This window comes from Mycetomoellerius zeteki, unplaced genomic scaffold (assembly GCF_001594055.1).
Source record: "Mycetomoellerius zeteki isolate Tzet28-1 unplaced genomic scaffold, Tzet1.0 scaffold95, whole genome shotgun sequence".
Lineage (NCBI taxonomy): Eukaryota > Metazoa > Arthropoda > Insecta > Hymenoptera > Formicidae > Mycetomoellerius > Mycetomoellerius zeteki.
This window is the reverse complement of record NW_017257990.1, coordinates 346,384-369,978: the sequence shown is the minus strand read 5'-3', so window position 1 is coordinate 369,978 and position 23,595 is coordinate 346,384.

Here is a 23,595-nt window from a genome sequence, read left to right as displayed (position 1 = left end):
CGTTTATATTCGCTTTCAAAAAAACGTTTACTTGTAGGTAAACGTTTACACGTTTAATTAGTATATCCGTTTATAAAAGAAACATCTTTCCGAATATACGTGTTTTATTATACATTTAAACGAAAATACATTTACATGTATATTTAACATATCCATCTATGAAAAACATCTTTTCGAATATTTTAACGTTTTTTAATAAAATTAAAAATCGAATTTTTTGCATTTTCTCAATTCGTCACACTCCTTAATAAAGGAATAAACGTTTATATAAAAAAAGTGAAAATATTCGGAAAAACGATTCTAATAAATGGATATGCTAATTGTACGTGTAAACGTGTTTTCGTTTAAACGTATAATAGTTAATTATACGTATATTCGGAAAAACGTTTCTGATAAATAGATATACTAATTATACGTGTAAACGTATTTTCGTTTACACGTATAACAGCGAGCCCTAGTTCTAAGTTACCGCCAAATTTTATTACTTTCAAATATAATTTAGAAAAATCTGTAACTTTTTATTTTTCATTTTGCACACGCGTCAGCATAGGCTTTTTTCAGGTTTCTCAGGTTTATCGGATTTATATCTCTAAAACGAAATTTAAAATAAATAGTAAAATTCTAAAATTTTAGTTTCTATTTTATTCTTTTAAAAGTGATATATCATTTTAATTAAAATGAGAATAATAAACAATATAATTTAGACAATTTTTACAATTCTTAAAATATTTTTATTTTGCGCCGTACTTGGTTCTTTTAATTTTTTTATTTCTTCTTAACTTTCTCTAAAATTTTCGCGACATACTTGGAAACTTTTTGCGGCACACCGATTGAATAATCCTGCTGTAAACCATATGTCTAACTTGTCTGATTTAGATAATCGTATCGCACTTTGCTAAAATTAAACTTTGCTACAAATCTTACCGTGTTGTGAGAAAATATAATTCACTGTTTCTTCTTAATGTTGATTTTTAACTGAAATCCTTCGAATTCTATCATTTATTAATAGATTAAAAATACAAGGATTAAAAATATATGCAACTTAATTGTTATATGATGTCCCTCTGCATTACTGTCATTAAAAGCATTCTGATTAGCTGTTCCGGTTGTGATGTAATCCATGCATTGCCAGAGTACTTGCAAGTTCCTGCATTGCGATGCAAACGACGCTACTGTGGCATTAAGTTTATACGCAACGATAAGGTTGCAGCTAAGAATCACGGTGCGGGAGCGTCGCGCGGACGACACGGCGCTAATCCTCGCGCACGGCAAACAACACTTTACACTCGCGGGGGTGAGCGACTGAGTCATAAAGATTTTTTACTATAAATATCTCACGCGAACCCGGGGGTTAGAAGAGGAGGGTTGTCGACCTCGCCTCTTCCGTTGTCGCTTTCTATTTTCAATGCACGTTGGTTGCGCGAGAGCACCGGCATACACAGCGCGGCGTCCCGACGTGTTAAGATCTCGGTGTAATGGAGGTGTTAGCGGTTCTTAACGCCCCGACGACAATGTCGATTCGCGAACGATTATCATTCCCAGTTTCGCGAAACCCAGCACCACGTGCGGGCGGGGAACGACGTTTGCGTTCCGGGTGAGCGTAAAACCGCGCGACGTAAATTACTTTTATGATTACGTCTGACTTGCGACGCAAGATAGTGCTCTTGTAACTTCGTATGACGCATATGCACTTCATTTGGGAAAGAGAGAGAAGGGGAAACAGGGGAAAGAGAAGAGAGAAAGAGAGAGAAATAAAGCGTTTATTAATATCCTAGAGCAAGCTAAGAGCGTACAAGATAACAAGAATATCAGTAAAAATATGAAAAAAATACTGATATAAAGAAAAATAAAAGCGAAGAGTAAAAAATACAAAAAGGAAAGAAAGAGAGAGAGAGAGAGGCAGGGAGGGAGGGAGAAGCATCATTTATTGAGTGCTCTGGAAGTCCTCTCAAGCATAGACTGTCTTACAAATTAGAACTGAGAATTTAAAGAATTGACATATAAATAAAATAAGATAACTAGACCCTATGTGATTTACAAGGGAACCACACGAAGTGATAAATTCTGATTTTAATGAAACTTTGTATACATATAGGTTATATAAAAAGATGAATTTAGAAAATATCCGTTGCGGCGGAAAAATGGTTTAAAAAGGTGAAATTATTCCTTATACGTGGTAAAGCGTTTTCAGAGTTTTTTTCATTACATCTCAAAAACTATTCAAGATAAATGTTTTACAACAGCTTTACAACAAAATTACCTCTCAAATTCATTTACGTCAATAACATTTTTTATAAACAATTTTTTTCAAATTAAAAAAAATTTTTATTTTTCAAAAATGTCATTGACGTGGATGAACAGAGGTAATTTTATTTTAAAAGTTTTGTATAAAACATTTTTTGATATCTCGAATAGTTTTTAAGATACAGCGAAAAAAAAGTTAAAACCCGCGTTATCTGCATAAGCGGGTGATTTCACCCTTTCAAACTGTTTTTCCGCCACAATTAAATTCATCTTTTTATGTAACCTATATGTATACAAAGTTTCATTAAAATCAGAATTTAATACTTCGTGTAGTTCCCTTGTTAATACCCAATATGACCTACTCATTTGTGGATATATTACTTAATTATATATATTTATATGATATTTATATGTATATTTACATGATGAATTCTATCAGGCTGCTCCTCGCCCTGATGAAGTGAACTGCAAGGTTCACGAAACGTTGGCATTCCAAGAATGGATCTGAACACGGAGAAAACCCGCGAAACGCAAGATTGTCACATAGGTAACACCCGTGAAAGCCTCAAGAATATTAGATAGTACTAATAAGTAATAAGTCTATCTGACTTGATTACATTAGTTTATTGCTCAGTTTATTCATTCTGCTATTGTTAACAAAGCAGAACATCGTAGTCGTGATGTGATATTTTGTAGTTAAGTAATTGCTTTCCATAACTACTAAGAGATATGATTATTAATTTCCGTAGTTCATATTATTGTAGTTCCGTATTTGTACTTTACACACAACGCTGTATTTAATTTACATTTTTATCACAGTGTTTTGTTTATAATCAAAGAGAGGAAACTCTTTGTAAGGTAGAGTATGTCAATCTAAGTATAATGTGCACACATCGATTGTAACGTTTTTTTTTTGTTATTTTTGTTATTCAAGACTATAAATTCATCTGCTAAACATTGTGAGGATAAGTAGATAAGTGGATCAGTTAATTGTTTAGAAAATAGTTCTTTATGTATTCTTACATGTTAACAAACATGTCAATAAATTTATATAGGTATGTTAATAAATTTATAATCTTATAAATGTAATATTAGATCACCTTATTTAAAAAAAAGGAGAAAATACACTAAGAGAAAACAAAATAGTTGCGACAACTATAAATTTGACAACATTGAAATTATAATATTTGTAACTAGTTTTACAGAGTAATAGCAATTATTATGGTACTCAACACTATAAAAATATAGTTACGGCAATATTTGTATACTATTAATGGATAGTAAAATAACGACTCAACTACATTAAATAATTATTTAGACTTTATACAAGTACAAATATGTTTTTTACAAATATAATGTCTCTTAATAAAAAATAACTTTAAAAAGTACATTCCTTAAAAAGTACATTTAGTAAAAATTCTTCACTAATCGCTCATAATACGCGGCACTGTCACTAGGATGCAACGGAGTTCAATTTCTCCTAAAAAGAAAACAAGTCATTGAGCATACAATAAAAGGCGCAACATCTCATTATTCTATGTGTAAAAGTATTAACGTACGATTATCAAAAAATTAATAGTTTGTGGGATATTTTAGATTTCGTATAAAAATGTGTCAAATAAAGTATAAAATATCTTATAAACTATTATATTTCGATATCTCTACTTTTATATGTATAATAATTGCAAGTATATCATATCATACGTGAAAAAATCATATAATGGAAGTATCATATCATATGTGAAAAAATCATAATGAAAAAAATAATCATATAATTTAGAAAAATGGTGATAATCTTCATTTTTTTATTTACCTTAAAAAATTGATTTTTTCGAAATTATTTTACCATTATTTGCGCCTCTCAAGCCATACAATTTTTGATTAAAATGTTATTCTGTATCTTTCATATTTTTTGAAATATTTGGCTTATTACGTTTAAAATTTTTGACCCCGTATAGATTTAACTCTGTATATATTTCATTTATACAAAGTAACACGAATTAATTTTGCGTTTCAGCATCGCGTTTTCCCATTATAATTTTTGCTGATAATATTACGTCGTGCTAGCTCGTTATTAAGTTTATTTATACGTTATACATTCGTTTAATTGATCGCATTTATAATCTATGTAAAATACATCGAGCGAGAGGGTCGGTATATTAGGTATTAATTAACGAAGCCGCCGGTCACCACCGATGAGATATAAGATTCCAACGAGATCATTATGAGAAAGGAAACTTCGCACGATGCGTATAATCCGCTTTGGCTCTGTCCCACCTTACCATATTATCAGCGGAGCGTTTAATTTACAGCAACTTAAATATTGTAATAAGCGAAAACGAAGGCGCGCCAGCCAGACAGCTAGCGAAGCAATTTCCGTACGTGTTCGGCGCAAGCTGCTTTCCATATAGACACGCCGTTCTCTCACACGCCGGCAAAGTTTCGATTCCTGCTCGCAACCTGCAATCCCCTCTCTTCTGCAACTCGTTGATGATCGCCCCTTTTTCCTCTCTCACAGTCTGTTCCTCCCCGGGGAGTTGGCGATCGAGAATACGAAAAGTAGCTAGTAGGGATTGTAACGGAGAGAGTTTGTCGTGGGCATAGCACAAGTGCAGAAGAGGGCAGCAAAAGGAAAAAAAGACAGCAGCGGGACATGGTTGGCTAAAATAGAGAACACAGGAAGAACTTACTTATAGGAGTGGATTGTATAGCAAGAGTAAGCAAGATGTGGGAGCTCTCATGAACACGGGATCCATGATTTCGTTTTTTTACCGTTTGATGTAAAAGGAGATCAGGAGACAGAGATGAGTGTCAGGAAAATAAATTTTGAAACGAATAAATCTCATTAAAATATTACACTAATTACCATTTGCATTAGGAATCCTCAATTGATTAGAGCGGCATTTATTTTCAGAAGTGTCTTGTTTTTTTAAACTGTACAAATCGGTTAAAAAAAATCATGAAATTAAATTTTGCCCAATTGTATTTCATAATTTACAATTTGAACAATGAATCATTTGAAGTTAAATTTTGCTCTTTTGCTTTATTATTCGTTCAATTCAGTTAACAAATCATTTGAAATTAATGGAAGGTTAGCAGAAAGTTTCATAGAAATCTCAAAAAATGTTTCAAGATGTTGATAAAGATTTTGCTTCCAACGTAATTTCCACATAAAAAAAAAATCTTGAGTAGGTTTGGATGGCAAGCGAGGGAAAAAAGTTGAAGAAAAACTAAAAGCAAGAACACGTTAGTTTTTACAGTTACAAAATAAATATCTGAAGATATGTGCTAGAGAAACGGATATTAAATTAATTGAAAACTAGTGTTTTCATTATCATGTTTGATTCGTACATTCGTTGGTGCCTAGTCCCGTGTAACGGATATCTAACGTAGTCCATCATAGAGTAACGATGACATTGTTTCGTTCGTCTTTCCTTGACGGGGACGAAAATATTTGCGAAGTATGCGAAACTTTTTCATGATTGTGAACCTTCTTTGACAATCAAGTGGGACAGCTGATGGACTTGAAACGAAAATGCGATCGTGACTCGGGACTCTTCATGTTTAGATTCAACAATTGTATCACAAAATGGGAATATATATATATATTTTGGATAATGTACACTCTAGGCCAAAAGTTTGAAAATATTTTTAAAAATTAACATTTTTGGAATTATTAAAATATTTATTTATAATATTGTGTTTTTTTTTACAATAATTCTTTAAATTCAATAACTTATTGATTTTTTCTTTCGACATTTCCGGAAAATGTAAGTACACCGTTATTAAGTGTTTAAAATACGTAAAATTTTTATGTAAGGTAACCGGATCTTATATACTCCTACTAAACTCTGCGATTTCTTTAATTTTTTGTCGAGTTAAACATTTAGAATTAATGACCACATTCAAAAGACAGAACATTTCTGAATGTTAATAAAAATTATGAAGCATTTTCCAATATTTATATAGGTGCAGTAAAGATAAAAAAAAACAGCATTCTGCTCATACTAATGGATAAATATATATACTCAATATGACTAAAGTATATGTTTTCCTCTTTTTTGTACAAAAAAGTTACAAAAATGGAAAATAAAATGATCTAATATCTAATGTTATTTTTATAAGATTATAAGTTTGTTAACATATATTTATTGACATGTTTATTGATATATAAGAATACACAAAGAACTATTTTCCAAACAATGGACTTATCTACTTATTTACTTATCTATTTATTTTTACGATGTTTAGCAGGTGAATTAGAATCCATGTTCTGCAGGAATAACAAAAGAACCCAAAGAAAAGTTACAATCGACGTGTTGTACACTTACAATTAGTATCCCTAGTTGACCATATTGGTTCTACTTTTTTTTACAAAGAGTTTCTTCTCTTTGATTATAAACAAAACATTGTGGCAAAAAATAAACTAAATATATAATGTTGTAAATATAGAGCCACAATAATACGAACTACTACATACGAAATTAATAACCATCTTTTAGTAGTTATAGGAAACAATTACTTACCTACGAAATGCATTTTGCGCTACTGACGATAACAGAATGAACAAATTGAACAATTGAATCAGATCGATAATCTATACGCGATTTAGTACTATTTGTTGAATTAGTAATGAAATCACCCACAAACAGTGAATAGAACGTTCTGAGTATATGCCCATATTGGGTCCGGTTACCTTAAAACATTTTTTCATATATCTTATAGTTTCGAAGACATTTGAAAATGAAAAAATTCGTTATTTTCGAGGGATTATTTCTACTCCTGAATCTTGAGATAAGCAAATAAAACATATGAGTTTAGTATATTTAATGTTCTATAAAACATATCCAAAGCGCATTAAAATCAGTCAGGGATATTTCTTTATTAGTAGTATATGTTCACATATCAGTCGATTTCTATTTATTACTTTGAATATAGATATCTTATTCAAATCATTTTTTCCTCTTTCGCTTTTCAATTTCAATTTTTAATCTTGATTAAAAGTGTTCTAATAAATTGTAATAAAGTCAAGTTAAAAGCCAATATTCATGGATTAAAGAACTTATGTAACAATAAATTGATATTCTTGAGGCTTCCACGGGTATTTCCTATATGAAAATCATGCGTTTCACGGATTTTCTCCATGTCTAGATCCATTCTTGGAATGTTCAAGAATGGGCATTCCAAGAAGATCTGGACACGGAGAAAACCCGAGAAACGCATGATTTTCATAACAATAAATTGTTATACGGAATTATATATATAATTAATTTTGAAGAGAAAAAAAAATGTGATTACTAATAACACGTATGCGCATCTGGAATAAATTCAATTAAAATTTAATTCAAAGTGTTTCACATCCTATCAACCGCGATTATAATTACAAAAGGCAATAGCTTTTATGATATTTACGTCAAGTACGTATAGTGTAATATATTGTAATATATTGCTTAATATATTGCTATTTATTTAGCTGAATAGTTAAAGCTTTATATTTGTTCAAATAACTGTGTTATGATTCGCACTATAACAATTGTGTTCACGATTCGTTTAGGTAGGACAAGGTTCGTTTGGTACAAGGAATTCGCGTGTTCACTCGGCGTCTCGGGTGTTGCGAAAATGCGCACGCGAAATTGCAATTATTGTTATTGATGAGATTATTAAAAAAAAAACTTATTTCCGAGTTCTATCAAGTTACTCCTCAAATTAGCGCTATCAATAACCGTTCTCATAACGCTGACAATACGATAACTTATTGTAAACTATACCCATTATTTAACTAACGATCATTTCGCAGTGATAAAATCGATAGATACTGAAATAATTAGAGAGCAGCAACTTCATTAATTTTCAATAAGATAATAAAGGATTTACGCGAACAAACTAGATATTGGTGCTTAATTTATTATGATTTTAACCCTTCGGAGCTGACGTGAGTTTATTGAATCTACTCAATTATATTTCTCCAGAGCTGACGGTAAGTATTAAAATACCTACGCAACGATTATATTATCTAGATAACAAAGATTGTAATGAGTAAAAATAATTCAGTTTGCTCTGTAATGTTAAGATAAAAGAAGTTTTAAGTTTTAATATTGCATTAATCATGATAATTAATTAATGTACGTTTGAAATCTAATTTCTTCAACCATACATAAAAAAGTAACGGAAAAAGTAACAAATCATTATTCAATTTTAAAAAGTAATGCGTTACCGTTACCGTTACTTCGAAAGTAACAATGATTTGTTACAAATCATAGTAACGGTAACGGTAACGCATTACTTTTTAAAATTAAATAACGAGTAAAAGTAACGAATTACTTTTTATAAAAAGTAACGATAACGATAATGCATTTTTATAAAATAACATTCTCAACCTTGATCTCACCAGACCCAGTAATTGTGTTACAGATTTTACTGTCAACTTCAAAGAGGGTTAATATAAACATCGTAATGATATAGTAAACGTTTCGATCTATATTAAATCATTTTCCGTGTCGGATTACAAAACAAGTAAATTAAATTAAATAAAATTTAATAAATCAGCAATTAAAATATTACTGTAATATCAAATTTCTAAGAGTGCAAATCGACTTATGTTGTCATCAATGTCGTAAAATGATACATTATTGAAGATTAATTAGTATTTGTCAAAATTAAATTGGATTTTTCCATTCCATTAATTTTATCATATTGAGAAATCGCCTCTTTGCGCGCGTCTCATCTCGTTCATTTAATTCTCGAATAACCGCGTTCCAATTGTCGCGAAATATGTTCGAGAAATCTCCGAATATTTTTTTCGACTTTTCGGATGTGCGATATACTTCCCTGTAAACAAAAAGATCGCATAGCCACGGGTGTACGCCACTCAAAGTATTCCAATCGTAACTCGATTGTTGGGAAACCCTCTCGAGTCCTGTAATTTGCCGGATACCTCGTATCTTTCCTGGGGAGTTGCTACTTGCTTCTCCTCTCGAGCGTCCACTCTAGCGTTCTCTTGCCTATGTAGTAATTACCCTTTCGAGGTATCCTCAATTATCGCGAGGCGTGCTCTCCGCAATCTGTGTTCGGAGGCCACCCACTTAACCTTGCAAGTAATCTCGTCCTACAGTGAACTCTCGATCGAACACCCTCGGTCGCATCGATCCTTCAATTATCTCTTGTCACTGAGACTTCCAATGATTCCCTATAAGCAGAATGTCGGCTCTTTCTTTCGGTTGCTCGATAGATTTATCTTTATTAATCATTAAACGGCGTATTATCTAATTTGTCACGAGAACGACAAACTGGGTATGACATACTCAACTCAATTTTTAACGCACTCTTTTATGTAACTTTTATAAAAATAGCATATTATAATAAATTTATTTTTAATCGAAATGCCAGATATTAAAAATTTAACGGTAATTACAGTTTTCATATAATGTAGTAGTCATAATATAATGAATAAAAGATGCCATCGATGCAAAGCTCAATAGTGAACAGTTTTATCGTGTCCTGAGCTTAATAAAATTATTATCGATTAGTGTTATTCGATTCGATCATTAACGCCATTGTCCTTTACGCCAAAAAATGGATTCTAACGTATTCAAATCTATCAGGTAAATTAGTCAACTTTCAAAATTATTTATAATATAAAAATGTTGATCTTCGAAAAGAAGTCTAGGTGTGCCATACCTAGTATAATATGTCTAGGATTAAAATCTGCATTTTTCATTCCACAATAGGGGAGACCGGGACAGGTTGTCAGTTTTTATTTAATGATTTTTAGAAAATAGTGTATGCAAGATTTTGAAATATTATGTACGTTATAATATACCTATATCCTTTAGGTACTAAAAAAAATATTATTTTGACATATGTCATCGTACAAATAAATTATTTAATTTTAAGTAAAGCTATGCAAATGTGACATTTTACCCCATACTCGGGGTTAATTGTCACATATTCCGGGATTGGTTGTCACATGTTTTATAATATATGGATATGGATAAAATATGCAAAAAATACAGTTTTCATTTTAACATTAGTTTTATACTTGAACAAATAACAGTAATTATCATATTTTTTTTTTCAAGAACACTTATTTTAATTTTAAAATACATACTTTTATTTAAAAAATATAATTATATGATATATACATAAAATATGCAGTCTTTTTAGAGATTACTTAAAATAATATTTTATTTCAAAAGCAATAATAAAGTTTATAATTATTTCCGAACAAAAAGTAATCTCAATATACCTATATATTGAAGTTATTTGTATTATTTAAACGAAAAGGTACCATTTCTTAAGCACGCGGGATCCAATCAATGAATACGTATATACTATACTCTTTAATATAAAATATATTTAATAATATTTGTAGATTATACTTAATATAATACTTAATGTATATTTAAAGAAAAACTGTAAAATTTCCAATAATCTACAATGCTTACGTTTCACAGTTTTGACACATATAAGTAATGCTTTAGAGACACATGCTTTATGAGACCATCCTTTACATAAAATAATGTATTATTTTTTATCTCCTTTTTCATAGGATCGCGTGGGCTGCGTTTCGCAGAGGATCACTAATGTGTGACAACTAATCCTAGCTCATTTGGAACAATACAACCCACATGGCCGTTTGTGATAAAAGAAATTATATTGATAAACTTTGTCAGAATAATGATTAATTAATTGCAGCAAAAATCTCCTAAGACATACCATTTTCTATTATTACACAGAAATCTTGATTAATAATGCTAAAAAGTTATCAAATAACAAAAAATAAAAAGATAAGAAAAATTTACTAACCAAATTCATTTTCTTAAAAGTTGTTGTAAATAACATACACAGTGCAAACCATTTTATACAATAAATTAATATTACATCAACAATCTACAGTAAAAAAAATTTTTTTTGCCACATACTGATTAAGTTATAAGCATTTTGACAATCAACCCCGTACGACAACCCGCCCCGGTCTCCCCTAATATCCGCGTTTCGTTCTGTCGAACATCGATAAGAAATTCTGAAGTTCTTTCGAAGCTTCCGCGCAAGAAATTTCTCCGTCGATTTCCGCGAAGCTTGCCTCGTCTATTTTTGTACAGCTATTTCGTAATTATCTATCAGGGTTTTCCCTATTTCACGTTCTCATCGAAAGCTCTCGACTAACCGTCGAGGTTGTCGTAATGAGCTCGCCAATATACAACCTACCCGTATCGTTCATTCCTGTCTTCGATCGCCAAATGATCACGTCGAGGACGAATTAAATACGGAAGTCCACCCACGTGCTTTCACGTGCAAAGAGCACCCCATCGAGTGTCCGCGATACGCGAGTGCGTCAACATTCGTTATCGGCTTATTCCTTCGTTCTCGTTTTCGGCTGGTCGCGCGCTTTTTGCGCACATCGGCTCTACGGGTAATTGGAGGATCTACCGATCACCCTTTTCCCTTCCTCCGTTTCGAGGATGAAATTTTTGCCAGTAACGTATCTTTATCAGAGGAACACATGAGGTAGTTCTTTTTCCAGGAGCTCTTTGTTCGTCTGACTGGTTCGTTCGTTCACTCGCTCGCTCGTACGCGGTACGTTTAATTAATCCCGGTTTACCTTTGAACCCGGAGCCGCGAACCGGAGTATGTTCAATTAATGATTTTTGATATAAGCTCTTGGTCGTGCTGCGACCGCAGACGACAGTGCATTATATTGTCGGTGTGGTGAGTGTACGCGGCCCTGATTAATTCAATTGCGCCGCGCTCGCACCGCGAATTTCAAAGCGCGCTGCTCGCTCTTTCGCGATACGTGATAAAAAGCATGGATCGAGAGAATTATGGATTTCCCCTTTTTCAATCTTTCTGATTTTTAGTTTCGTTAGAGGCTTTTTCCGTACGTAGAGTCGAACACGATTCGGAAGTACATAGGATCGCGTTTTTCGAAATATACTTGAAATATTTTTTGTGCAAGACATTTCCGCTTGTTTCAACAGTCCGCGAGATATGAAATCGAATGGGTATTGATCTCTTTTTTCTTTTTTTCCAGTTTTACAGTTGGCGATTTAGTTTTAATAAAATTTTACGTAGCCGACTTTGTAATTCGGAATTAATGCGGTGACATTCGAGATCTCCGTAACTTTCGCGACGTGTCCGTGCGCGATGGTGTGAGCGCATGAATAATTCAATCCTTCTACAAATCGCTTCTTATTCGCAGAACTTTCCTATCGATTATGTCATACTGCGAGCCGCAAGCTATGTCACATCCGTTAAGTTACATTCGATTGCTGGCGTTTCCTTTGCAAGTTTGGGATAATTATCCAGGACAGGTGTACCAATAACATGATTTTTATATAATAATTGTAAGATTTTTATTTTTGTAACATTCACTTTGTTCAATAAAAAGAGCAGCTTTACAACTATACCTATATATATTAAGATTCTTTAATATGATTGGTTGTACAGATCCAGTAAGGAACTAAGTAAGGGTAAAAACCATTCATATTAAAAAATTTTATAAAAGTTACAAGCTGCTTTTTTTGAATGCAATCATTGTATATCAATAATGAGACTATTGATTTTATAATAACTGAAAGGTTTTTCACAAAAACGTTTCAAATAAGTCAATTTTTTTAAATCTGAGTGGCGCCAAATTATTCTCTATCAGTAGCATCACATTGTGAACAATTTTATCCGAACAAGAATCAAACAAGAAACGAGAAATATAACAGTTTAATATTTACAAAGGTTGTTTTTGTTAAAAATAATTCATAAAATTTTATAAAAAGTGAAAAAAATATTAATATTTCAGATTTGATTGCGTTGAAAGTCCGACAACCATATCGGCACGCAATTATAATTTCTGAAATTAATTTATTTAAATGAATTTAGAATAGTTCAACATCTTAACGTTCAGACCGTGGCGCTTCTTAGTTTAAAGTATTGTAGTTAACATAAGCGGTCTTCAATCTTATTATTGAAAAAAATATTATTTTATACCTTAAATAGTATTTCCTTCTTCGCCTTTATCATTATTAAAGAGACGCTGATGCCGTCTGTAATACCAATGTAACACACATTATGTACTTTTTCGTTTTATTTGTTTTTCTTACACAGAAAGAAAATTCTTTTTCATAAAAGAAAAAACACAAATAGCTGTGAGAAACTACGAACCTATATGAAAAACCAAACATGAATTGTAAATTACAGTTTTTTTATTACCACGTAGGTCATTTTTTCACATGATATAAATGATTCCAAGTATATATCCAAGCAAAAAGTAGTATCCCACATTTGAATAGTGTATAAGAATATAAGATTTTATTTTAAAGCTTACAAGAAAAGTAAATGGGAAACTACGACCTGAGTGTACATAACCTTCTAGTAGCATAAAATATTGGCGCAATATTGGGAAACAAATGTACAGCCAATATTAAACACTGGGGAAGAATTGCACACTCAATATTGGTCCAATATTGTAAAGTAGATGCCTAGTCATATTTAACAAATATTCAACAATATTGGATCAATATTGGTTCAACAATATTGTACCAATATTGGGAATTCAATTTTTACGCAATGTTTTATATTGATTGTACATTGTTTTTGCAATATTTTGTCAATATTGTGTAAAAATTAAATCCCCAATATTGTGTGTGTGTGTGTGTGTGTGTGTGTGTGTGTGTGTGTGTATGTGTGGATGGGTGGGTGGGTGAGGCCCAATATTGTTGAATCAATATTTGTCCAATATTGCTTATACATTGTTTTTCCAATATTTCACCAATATTGGATATTCAATTTTTAGCCAATATTTTATATATTGGCTATACATTGCTTTTCCAATATTTCGCATATATTTGCCACTTATTTCGCCAATATTTCGCCACTTTTTGCAATAGACATGTATAATATTTTATATTTTATTTCTATACTTAAAATAAATAAATCTTTTCAGAATGGCATCATTTGTAAGATTTGACAAATTAAAAAAAAGTTTTATAATAAATTTACGCAATATATATATATATATATAAAAGTATCGTTATAACATAGTGATTAAACAAACATCCCCGGACACATTTAATGTCAACTGAGCATAACATTGATTTTTTCCCTCAAATCTTATGTTATTTACTACCTACTATAAGAGCCATAAGACAATTCTTATGATATTACACTTTGAATGAATTTTTAAAGAGATACGTTAGTTAATCTCGCACATTTAATTAGTTAATGACATCAATAAAATGTAGCGCTGTTCCTAATAAATTAAATTCAATTGATACTTGAGAGAGATAAAACAAATGCTAAAGAATCTTGTGATATATGTATTATTTAATGAAAAATACTATAATTATTTAAATATAAATAGTGCCCGATCCACATCTAGTGCTTTTGTCCTATGTGTGATGCACATACTTGTTTCATTACTTTATATGTTTAATACTATCTATTCAATAATTGTCCGCTTTGTTTGATATGTCTATGCTAACAATATAAAAACCGTATCACGCTTCGCTAAAACGGCGCTTTACGCCGATCTTTTTCACGCTTGGTAAACAGCATTAATTTATTTGGACTAGGCGGAGGAGGATCGCGATCTATCGTTAAAGGGACACGTGCGATAGGACGAAACGTGGGCGGTAACTTTTGTTAAGTGCGCACAGCGGGCTCTTATTTTTTTCTCCTCTCGCACACGAGAGACCCTTGTCTCGTCGTCGCTTATTTACGGTTGCGGCGGTCATTCTCGGTCGTATACGAAATTACGGGACCGTGCCCGGCATGCCCGTAGCCCGTCGCCACGGTGTCGTAAATAAGCTCACCTTCGAAGATCGCCGGGAGACACGTGAAAGCACTTTCAGCCCGGAACCAGTTACGGCTCGCGCCACTTAATTTCCCGTGCACCCTCCGCGCTCTTGCGCGATGCGGCGCTTTTATTCTAATAAGGCCGGAATGGTAGCAGAAACGAAACGGACTACTGCAAACGCATTTAAACGTTCATCTATTACTGAGCTACTTATGTTTGCACTCTGGAATAATTAGCTTGGAGGTCTCTGAAGCGCGTCTAGAGAATTAAATCAATAATGTGCGGTACTACTTTCAATTTGATTAACAAAGAAATCTTTATAATGAAGGAAATTTCGATTTATTTAGAAAACGATATTAAATGTTATTTTTTATCGAAGATATCATAAGAATTTTCTGAGCCATTCAAGGGCCATTCTGTGTTTCGATATATACTGCCAGTACTAAAAATCTATACATAGAATTTAATAGTAAAGAATTATATTTGGTACTTGCGTTAAAATTGGTCCTTGTTAAAATTTTTGTGTTGAACTCTTAACATACAAGTGTTAATTTAATATAACATAAGTGATTAAAGTATTTAAGTATTTGTGTGAAATTGATATTTGACGTTGTTTGTGTTAAAGTGACACTATTTATGAATGAACAAGTAACATAAAAATAATATAGTTTTAAAACATAAGTTTTAAGATAAATAAATAAAAAATGAATGTATGTTAATTTAATAGAAGTTATAAATATTAATAACACATAATCATAAATGTTGATTTTTACTGAAAAGTATACTTCTACAATATATTTCTCAATTGTGTCAAACAGTTATATATTCATTGTATTAATTTTAACACAATGTATTATTTTCGAATACATTCATCTTGTTTAAAATTAAATTAACACAGAAATTTGAGTATTTAAGATACATGAAATGTATTAAATTTAACATAAATTTTCCAATATATATAACGAGAACTATGGATTTTCAATACTTGTAGTGCACATCAGAGAACACGGTTTATATACTTATATTTAAAAAATTTTTAATCGCCGAGTGAAATATGTAAGAATTTTAATAATCTGACATATATCGTGGAAATCCACGATTACGTCCCAATAGATGAGAAAAACGTCCGGCGCTTTTTAAAGAAGATTTATTATGCGACATACGGCAACGTAGGACAGCTTTTTTCATAGCGTAGACTCCGATGAGACTAAAATCTCTTTGACGTTTCCGAGCTCTCCGCGGCACGACGTCCACTCGTATTATCTGCGATACGCGATGCCAGCGAAATTAGACCTTGTTTTTCACAAGAAGTACTCATTTAAGCTCGTTCACTTAAAATGAAACTGAGTCAACTTTTTCAGGAGCTTTGTATTTTTTAGCAATGAGTACCTTAATAACTATTAGAATTAAAATATATATATATGAGTATAAAATAAGTTGTAGAGTTATCAAAATTAACATACAAATTTTTTAAAATTTTATCAAACAAATTTAAAATTAGTTAAACTATTCAATACTTGTAAACAAATATTGAATTTCTTCTATAAGATACTAGCTGAATAAAAATAAAACTATCGTTCAAAATTCTTAAAATTAATGATATTAGTTCGAAAATTTGCTATGAATGTACAGTCTTGACCATAAATATAAAACTCTCAATTTATTGCATTTTCTCGAAAAGAGCTGTAATAAAAATTAAAGGAAAACTATTACAATGTTATAATTGCTGTAAAAATAAATATTGTTTTTCAATAAAACAATATTAACTTATTTTTCTTTAGATAAAATGTCAATTTATGGAAGTGCTTTGTACTTATGGCTATGGTAGTATTTTTGTTTTTGATATTAATGATATTCAAATTTTTAACGAGATTTACAATATTGTTGCATGTAGTTGACGCAGCGAATATTACTCGTAATCTATTATTATTTGCAATGGTAATGGAAAAAAGTTCGTCAATGTTCATTAAAAATATTTTAATTTTTCTACAGTTCGATATTATTGCGTTATCTGAAGACGAGCGATACAATTTCTTTTAATAGCCGTTTGTCTTGCTGAACTTCGATGTGACAGCTGGCTCCTCGCAGGTCAGCGAATGACGAAAATATCTTCAAGGAGGAAGAGAGGAGGGAGAAGACGTATCCGCGTCGGGTCTCGTGTGATACTCACAGTAAGCATCTGCCGCGCTAAATTTGCAATGGACTTTGTGCGACTTTCGCCGTTTGCGAAATTTGGCGGGCGAACTTCGTCCGTCTACGAAAAGTCTACGGAAACTCGGTACGAGATTCTTCGCGTGGAACGACGAGATCTGATAGCAGTATCGTGAAAGATAAGTTTACTTAACCGATGTACATCCGCGCAGAAAATAGTTTTTTACCTTCGTTTCGTGTAACAATGTAACTTGAATTATTTACCAAATTTTTTTATTGGCTCGTATAAAAATACATATATTGAATTCAAAATTCTAACGGAATTTTCATTCCGAAATGAGGAAGATCCAGATTTGAATCCCGACTAAGATGATATTTTTCGTAATAAATTCTTTATACAATACTATTTCAAGGATATTTATCAGTATTTAATATTAAATTGCTTGTTAACTTAATTTGTAATATTGCATACTTCTGCTTTAGTTTAGTACTGTTCAAGACAAATAACACTAGTTTACAAGGTTTTATACAAAAGTACATGAAAACTGTTTCTAGAATAATTTTCGATACTGATTGTTCCAAATCTGGCATCGAAATATTTCCATCAGATCCACTTTTTATAGATATAAGAAAAGACATTTTTTTTAATGTATGTAGTTTTATTGAAAACTTAAAAAACAAAAAATGTTAATGAAATTTTTCTGGCGGCACACAGATATATATAGTTACTGTTATTATTATTATAGCAGTAATAATCATAATTATAGTAATATATAATTATAGTTACAAATACCAAACATTTTTCTCTCTGTGCAGATTCAAACACAACACCCTAAAATACGTTTAGAAAAAGTGGTTTTTATCTTTTACATTAAAAATTATTAAAAATTTGCAAACTAGTATAATCTGCGCATAGTTTTCTTGAATTGGAAATTGTAAAAAGTAACACAAAAATATTATTAGGCACCAAGACTTTGATCAAATATGACTTATTCGTTTATTTGTGTTTATTAATTCTAATAATCAGTTCAAAACTGTTGATATCCTGAAAAAAATTACACGCAGAGGTTGAAATAGATCTTACATTAACAAGCAAATCAATTATTACGGTGCCAATTATGAACTAGTTATTCAATTATTAATTTTAAATTGCTAATTGCGATCTAATTGGTCGGAGACTTTATTACAATTGCCATTACGCGGCTATAATGCAACTCAATATGAGCGTTCGAAGGACGATCGAAAAAGCCTCGCTCGCTAATTACGCTCTATTAATTAAACAAGTTGCGAACTCGTCTTTCGGCAGAGAAAATAGAGTATCAAAACGATCGATTCTGTCAATATAATATGAGCTAAAAATCGAGACAAGCGCGACACATGCGCACAGACAGGCACACGAGATTCTTGAATTAATTTACTACCATTAAAGATTGAAGTAATCTCGTTCCGTCCTATGTGAATGTGCGTCACGACGAATTCACACGTAGTAAAAATATATCCAATTCGATCTGACTAAAACAACCGCGCGGCAGTATGTCTCCGGAAGAGATCGCAGTTTGCTGGCCGCCAGTCCTCGCACCTGCTGGATTCGTTTCATAGAAATGTCGACCCTAAACTTCTTCCTCAGAAAAATAAACAATACAATCAATTTATCGACGACTGCGCGGCAATTTTTTCGCGATAAGTAATTGAATCTAGCTGTCGTATATGAAATTCTAATCGTTTATTTGTACATATACATCTTAGTCGCTATGAACTTACAATTAGATTGTATTTTAAAATATTTATGGATTATGATATTTCTCTAGTAATTGATTTAATTATTGATTCAATTTGACTGGTATTTTTAACTTTTGTAAATTTTAAACTATACGGTAAAATATTTATTTTGTACTTGTTTTTATTTTGTATTTATTAAAACCGATCCTTGTTAATTTCATGTTGATTTTTTTAGGTATCCGAATATTAATTTAATATAATGATGTGATATGTTATTTAAATATTTTGTGTTAAATTGATATTTAATATTTCGTAGTATTAACATAACACAATTTATGAGTAAGTGAATACATATCATAAAAATAATGTAGTTTAAAAATATAAATTCTAAAATGAATGAACAGAAATGAATGAACTTAACATATTACGAATGTTAATTTTACTGAAGAAATATGTTTCCAAATTGTGTCAAAGTTCTATATTTTTTTATATTAATTTTTACATAATGTGTATTATTTTCTAACATGTTCATGTTTTAATACAAAAATTTGGATCATTTAGGAGACGTATATGTTTTTAATATAAGTTTTCTGTGTAAGAAATGCATTATAATTTTCTCTAAAATTGTATATAGTAACAATCGAATAAAATTTTATGTAGCTTTAATGATGAAACTGATGAAATTCGCAATTTATAATTTTCACAGATTTTCTATTGTAATATTAAAAGGCATGTCATTTTCCACTCGCAAATTAATCAAAAAATATATAAATATACATATCGATACCGTGGAACTTTTTCGCATTGCTCGAAGTCGTTTTCCGGACACAAAGTCGACATGGAAAGGCTCGTGAGTACTCTCTCCATCGTTCCGTCAGATGCATAGCGATATGCACTTTTGAAGGCGGAAGCCATACGCTTTTGAAGAGTCGCTATAAATTTGCATTTGGATCACAGCAAGAAATCCGTTATTTCCTGCGTGACCTATTCGATTTATACAAATTCTCAATCTTCGCGAAGTTTTTTTTTACAATAAAGAAAGAGGATTTTCTCTCTTTCCTTCGCTACTCTTCTATCATCTATATTCATAAAAATCACCTTCGAAAGAAACACAATTGCATGCATTGTTTATTGTACTATGTCACAAATTGTTAATCAATGCGGCAGCATATTTCGTCTCAATAGTTATATATTTAATGTGCCGGTATTATTTGTTATTCGTATAAAAAAACTCACTGCGTGCTTTGCAACATATATTAAATCGGTCTGAAAGCGTGTATTCTATCTTTCATAGCACGGCGAGTAATTGGCTATTAGTGAATTAATAGGATATGTTGGAATTAAATATGAAATACGTAAAAATTGAAATACCTAAAAATTCGCTACTTCATTTTTTGCCGTATTGTAGATCGCGCGCGCGCACACAAATAGTTACTAATTACCTTTTCATTAGCGGCATCATTAATGAATGTCTCTATCAAAATAATATCGCCGACCAGTTATTTCCGGCCGTTACTGACGCGATTTAATCCGCATTAAAATTGTACTTGCGTTATTATTTGTATATATATTATTTACACGGCCATTTGATTAGGAAATAATTGATGCACGTAATTGAACGTGGTATTTACAAATTTTCAGCGATTTACACACCACATTGGCCAATGGATGCACACGCGCGCGTACGATTGTATTAAATGATTAAATTAACGATAAAATAAGCGGACGATTAAATGTGCGATTTCCATTAAATTAACGTGAGACATGCGAACGTAATAAGCCTAATGATGATCTTTCTCAAAGATCGTACAGCAGATCTCAAGTAAAAAACGGTGGACTTGCAAGATTATCGCTTCGAGTGTATCGCTAAAAAAAATTCGAGCGAGAGCAAAAAAAAAGGGCAATATTCTTACGACGATAAACGTGAGAAAGTAGCGAAGCTCACTTTGCGACGCTCGATTGGTGTTGGAAGTCTTTTGAAGTTGCAGGACAAAACTTCGACAGAGGCTATTGCTCGCGCTTTTCCCGGCGCGATGTGAAGGATTCCTCGGAGATCCTTAAGTTATTCAGAATCGATCGTCGTCCCTTTCGTGAAGTTACATCGCGCGTTTTTCTCGTCTCGGCGGTTGATTATGTCTACGCGAATCCGGCAGCAACGTGTAATTCGCAAACTTTTGCTACACTGCGACGACGCCTCTCGCGTGCCGAGTTCACGCGTTGTACAAAAGAGTCCTCGTCCCATTTTCCTTCACTTTCACTGGAAAACTTTTATTTTTACACGCGATATTTACGGATAAAACAAGGAAATGAAAGGAGATACATCGGATGTGTCGTCTATCTTTCGATTTTTCCAATCTTTAGAAAGTCATTAATATTTTAATAGATCAAAACTCCAAGAAAAGCCTAACTTTTTCGCGTCTGATGTATTATATAGAGTGCCCTAGATTTGTCTTTATTTATATTTAACTAATACAGATTTTCTCCGATGAAATTGATGCCCCACTTAGAAACTTTCTCTTTCGCAGTGATATGATAGACAGTAGAATCGGGCGAACGAAATCAGGCACACATAAACAAACAAGTAGAAATAGACACGGATTGTACAAAGTGTTTACGAAAACATGTAATAATTATATATACATAAATTAATATTTTATAAACACAAATAAGCGAAGAAGGTCATTTTTGATCAAAGCTTGCGTTATATTGCTTAATAATATTTTCGTGAATCTTACATTTTCCAGTTCAAGAAAACTGCGAGTCGATTGTTTGTTGATCTTGAACACAGTCCTAAACTAAAGTTGGAGTAATATCACAAATTAAATTAACGAACAATTTTAATAATATGCTAATAAACATCTTTAAAACACTGTAAAGAGAATTTATTGCGAAAAATATCACCCTAGCCGGAATTTGAATCTAAAATTTTCTATACTGAGAGAACAATTTTTTATATTTGTGACTATAATTACATGGTACTATAATTATGATTATTACTGCTGTAAGAAATATACAGTTCGTACAAAAATGACTATAAATATAGTTATTATATATTACCATAAAAATAATTGCAACTACCAGTTTGGTAATTCAAAACATTATACACTATAGTAATTGCAAGCGTTTTTATATACGATAATAACAGTTGTATATATATAGTCATTTTCGATGTCAATTATATATATTTTTAATTGATAAAACTATAAATATAATTATTATTTTTAATATTATAATAGTAATATGTAATTATGAATAATGAAATTATGAAATGTGGCCTCAGTGATGATTTTATAGTATACCATAATTATCATATAATTGTAATTACAAATACTAAAAACTTTCCTCTCATAATTAGTGTATAATTTGTGATGGAAGTCTTACTCATTCAATTATTAAGGCCATATTCCATTTTGCACGTACAAATATAATATGACGATTAATTTATTCGAAAGCATTTCACTACGGTTTACTCAGAAAAATTCGTTATAGAGAATGCTGCGTTTATCGAGCGACGTAACCAGATGGAGGTGGTTGTTCGTTTTTCCGTCCACAAAATTCATCGTCCATTCCAATCCACGATTTCGTATATAATATTTCATTCCTCTTTTCTATTCTCTTCGGGGACCATCGCAGTTGTACGTTTCTCTCTACGACGGACGCACGACGACCAAAATTAGTGTTTCCAAGTAGCGTGGCGGAAACGGACGACGCGCAATAAGCCCTGGCAAAGCGTACGCGACCCGGAGTTTTGATTTTCCATGAGATCGGATGTCGTCCCGTATACATCCTGTGATGCAAAGTGTCTCAGAACTCGCACAGTTTTCCCTCATAAATTTGCTATCGTGCGTCATACCTTTTGATACATTTCTTTTGATTAGATGTCATACAGCTTTTCAGAGATGTTTTTAAATATTTCAACAGATATATATTTGAACTCTCCAGAGTTGACATCAAAATCTGTGATACATGGCAGTTACTGACGCTGAGTCTGACCCATGTTAGGTGAGACCCGTGTTATGTTGACTAAAAGTTGACTACTAATTAATATCAAGAAACCAAAATGATACAATTCGTTTAAAAAAGAATGTGTACGTGTGAATACTAATTGTAAATACTAATTGTTTATTTTAATAACAATGGTTCAAAAATTTGAGTATGTAACATAAAAACTATAATTGAGTGGGTCCAATAAATCCATCGTCCAGTTCTGGAGGATTAAAACTAAATTCTATAAAGGAAGAATTTTTTTTAAAATCTGCCTTTAATTAAAATTTTATCACTTATTTTCATTCGTAACACTTGTTTCGCAAAGGCTTTTAGTTTTTAATCGCTTGACAAAACAAAAAACAGTTGATGCCTGTGGCAATATAGAATAGCGGTTATTTTTCCAGTTCCGCTTGTAGTATCTATAGTTCTTTTTTTAAAGGAGGAAACTATGCGGAATATTTCTGATGCACCCAGTATACACCGTCGCTCGTTTTGTTCTTTGGTTCTGCACTCTCGCGACCGCAGTGTTTGTAGTACGCGGACAAAGCTTAATGCACTGGCCGAGTAGACGGCGGTTTCGCAAGTTCGCGTTACCATCGGACTAATTGGACGCTTTAATATTTGAAACGGAAACAAATGACTTGAGAGTCATTTCCGCCTGACGTTTTCTCCTTCAGGTGCGTTATTAGAGTATCTGTCGTTTACCT